Source organism: Ursus arctos, unplaced genomic scaffold, assembly GCF_023065955.2.
Source record: "Ursus arctos isolate Adak ecotype North America unplaced genomic scaffold, UrsArc2.0 scaffold_13, whole genome shotgun sequence".
NCBI classification, from domain to species: domain Eukaryota; kingdom Metazoa; phylum Chordata; class Mammalia; order Carnivora; family Ursidae; genus Ursus; species Ursus arctos.
In genome coordinates, this window is record NW_026622797.1 from 34,716,171 (window position 1) to 34,720,287 (window position 4,117).

Here is a 4,117-nt window from a genome sequence, read left to right on the forward strand (position 1 = left end):
TTTTAAGTGTTTCTGTGACCAGTTTCGTATTCTAACAGCTGGCAGCTCTATTAATTACTTTTAATGATAAAATTACACTGATCTATTTAGCCATTCAATTAAGATAAAAAGCCTAACAATCTTTCAGATTTCATTAACTACTTTTAATGATAAAATTATACTGATCTATTAACCACGTAATTATGGTAAAAAGTCTAAAAATCTTTCAGATTTCATTACCAAGTTTTAGAAATTTTCTGGACAATAAGAATGGCATGGAACTTAAAACATATCGTGTCATTAATTAATTAATACTTGCCTTATAATACAAAAGTCAGAACAAATTTTTGAAAAAATGTTAAACCAAATTTATTTTTTATTTTATTTACCATATCATTATTTTTTATGTCCAGCATTTAAAATACAAGGGCCAGAGCTTTCTCCCAACTCAAGTTTATACATTTTCAATTGGCCTATGAGGTCAATAGGGATCCTTTTTGTCTAATCTGGTTTCTGGGAAGATTTCATTCAGGTCCTCAATGGTCATCTGATCAAATGGAATTATGTTCTTCATCTTCTCTAACTCTTTTTCATATTCCTTAATCCTGGCGTTTGAGAGAGACAATAAGTCAGCACAACTGTTCACATCTTCTTTTTCTTCAGCAACCACTCAAACGGTATATTTATCCTTGGCACAGGAAACTTCAGGGCCTTAAACTTCTTCTCAAAGTCACCTACCAAGCCAGTCTTTCCACGTTGGCCTTGTAGCAAGCCCAGTCGATAGCAGGTGGTTTCTCAGGGAGAGCAGCCAACCTGGAGGTAAGTATCTCTTTCCGGGATTTCAGGGCGTTAGCAATGGCCTTCTGGTTTTGGGGTATGATCTCCCCAAAAGCTACCCAGTCAATGGTTTTTAGAGCAAGTTTTCGCCCAGCCATCTTGAGATCCTTCACCGACCCCAGCGGCCCACAGCCAACAGCAGCAAGAAACGGCTAAACCAAATTTATTTTAATTAATTTATATCACCATTGAACCAGTATAAAGCAATACAATTTTAAATCATATGCAGAGTTAATGACAGTAAAAAAAAAGACAAAGAAAAATGGGGCATATTTTTATATATACTTTTACAACATCTTTGTTGAGACATAATTGACATACAAGAAACTGCATATTTACAACGGGAAGTTTGATTCATTTGGACATATATTTAAATCCTAAAAGCATCACCTCAGTCAATATGATGAACACATCCATAATGCCAACAAATTTCCTCATGTACCTTTGCATTTGCTCCTCCTACTTTTCTTTGTCCCTTCTTTCTGTCCCTTTCTGACTGCTCTCTGTCCTCTTCCTATCACTATAAATCAGTTTGCATTTTCCAGACTTTTTATAAGTGGAATCATGGAGTCTATACTTTTTTCTTTGGTGTAATTATTTTGAGCGTCATACGTGCTATATTGCATATATAAATTGTCTAACCTTTATTTTGCTGAGGAGTGTTCCACTGTGTGGATATACCACAAGGTGTTTATTCATTCACCCGTTGATGGACATTTAGATGACTTCCAGCTTTTCACGATTACAAAGAAAGCTACGAGGAGCAACTGTCTGTAAGTTCTTCTATGGATATATGCTTCTATTTCTGATAGGTAAATAGCTAGGAATGAAATGTCTGGGTCATACAGTAGGGATATGTTTAATATTTTATGAAACTCTCAAACTGTTTTCCAGAATTATCCTCTGTTCATTTCAGTCAGCTGCATATGAGATTTCCAGTTGTTCCACATCCTTGGTGTGCTCGGTCCTCTGTGTGTGTGTGTGTGTGTGTGTGTGTGTGTGTGTGTGTGTGTGTCTTGCATGGCACCACTATGCACAATTTTCAGTTACCATGGTTTAGTTAAATAACACCAAGTAATAACAGTCCCCTAACAACACGGTTCAAATTTTAGTATCACAGGCAATGAGCTAAGTGTACAAGTGCAAACAGGGCTGCTAGCTCTTCATTCCACAAACCTCCATGTAACATGGACACATTGATCAGTAACTAATCATGTCATTTCTTCTGAAGTATGTTGGTGGCTGTTCGCTCACGCTGCATCTGTTATTCCTTGTGTTCACACGGGACAACAAAGCATGTCATGGTGCTGCTCCCCGTCTCCCAGGGATAAACTCACCTGGCACTTTAGAAAATTAGATAGTTCAAAATGATGTCAAAGACGCCAACAAAAAGGAAAGTGCAGCAAAGAAATGAAAGGCGGTAACACTGGCAGTGAAATTTGAGTCAGACGTGAATGCAGTTGGGAAGGATATCCAACTGCGGGAACGCTGCCAGGGCTGCCGTCGGAGAGTCTAGGTATGCAGCCTGAGTCCCCTGGTGACGGCCAACTGAACAGCATCAAGAAGGAGGATGAAGACGAGGTGGTGACTGCACAAATCTGCCCATTAGAGGAACTCTCTGGAAAATTTCACACCACTGAAAGGATGCAACACTGGAAGCCATCCAAACTTAGAAAGGAAAATGACAATTAACCAAGGTGTGCTCACTCTGTATTGTAAGGGACACGGGGAGAAGGAGGCAAAGACTGGCCACACTATTCTTGATACATCTTTTACAAAGAAATACGACACCTTAATTTTCAATGTTCCCAATGCTTTCACTTACAGATACTAGACAAATATTAGTGCTACTATTGTTTTTCATTTCCTTATACATTTATAACTGACAGTAATCACAGCGTCAGCTTGTACAATCATTTTTATGGTTCTTCGCCACGTGTGAAGCAAGGACTGAGGCTCTAAATTATAGACGTATACAGTTTAACTTTGGCAATAAATACATCACAGTTTCAAAAATAACTAAGGGGCAGTGGTACAACTATATTAAAGACAAAGTGTTGCCAATGTGGGAAATGGATGATTAGTAACTCCTTGGGAATGATGTCGTGGAAACGGAACGTGTCAGGTTAGAGCAGCTAATGGCAAGAGTCAACCACTTCTTCTCGCTGCACCAAGCTCTCCTGCATCCCAGTGGCCATGTCTATTTCTCATTATTCTAAGGCCATGAAGAGTCATTACCCACGATAAAGTATTACCTTCTCATTATGTCTCAAGTCCATGTACTTCTCGCCGTCTCTTGCCTTTACGTGTACTCCTCTTTCATCCCATCTCAATCGGCCTTGTACACTGCAGGGTTCAAACATCTCTGTAAGTTCTGTAAGACTCATTCAAGCAGACACCGTCATTCCCACCTCTTCTCTACACTATCTATGGTACCCATGGTACAATAGCGTGTCTTCAGGGTCGTGCATACTTGTGAATATTTTCACTGGGTTCCTGGTATTCAGGTCTTTGTATCTGCAGTGATGCATTGTAGATACACAATACATGTTTTTTAAATGGATGAATCTCTAGTGATGTATACATTCAATTTACTATGTTGCCTTTAACATAGATTTGTATCTTAAGCTTTCTCTAGTCTTCTGAGTGCCTAACATAATAGTTGAATGAAAATGTGAAATGAAGAACTTTGTTCACTGATGAATAAAAGTCAGACTTGACCAGTGGGGCATTGTTCAAGACGACATGTGACCCATGAGCCATTTTTCTAAGGATTGTGAAAAAATGAGAGAATTAAAGAATTGGTGATACTGTATTTAAAGCATTTTGCCCAAAGTATAAATTTAGTGTACCTATATGAAAATTTGATAAGCACAGACAGCATTGGTTTTTGTTGTTGTTGTTTTTACTTTGAATGCTAGCATAGCTTTACTGGAATTAGATTTAAAAAAAAGATTTAAGGCTGGGGGCGCCTGGGTGGCTCATCCTTAAGCGTCTGCCTTTGGCTCAGGGCGTGATCCCGGCGTTCTGGGATCGAGCCCCACATCAGGCTCCTCCACTGGAAGCCTGCTTCTTCCTCTCCTACTCCCCCTGCTTGTGTTCCCTCTCTCCCTGGCTGTCTCTCTCCGTCAAATAAATAAATAAAATCTTAAAAAAAAAAGATTTAAGGCCAAATCAGTGCCAAAAATAAATGGTTATATGTTACAATAAAAAATATTAGACTGTAAATTTAACACATTATAAGTATTTTACCCTCTACATCTTAGGTTTAAAATAGACAAAGCTAAAAATTTCACAGAAA

At 38.5% G+C, this 4,117-nt stretch overlaps 1 pseudogene; it reads right to left on the reverse strand.

Moving 5' to 3' along the window:
* Window positions 1–433: 433 nt before the first annotated feature.
* Window positions 434–942, reverse strand: LOC113259350 (ATP synthase subunit d, mitochondrial-like; annotated as a pseudogene).
* Window positions 943–4,117: the final 3,175 nt, after the last annotated feature.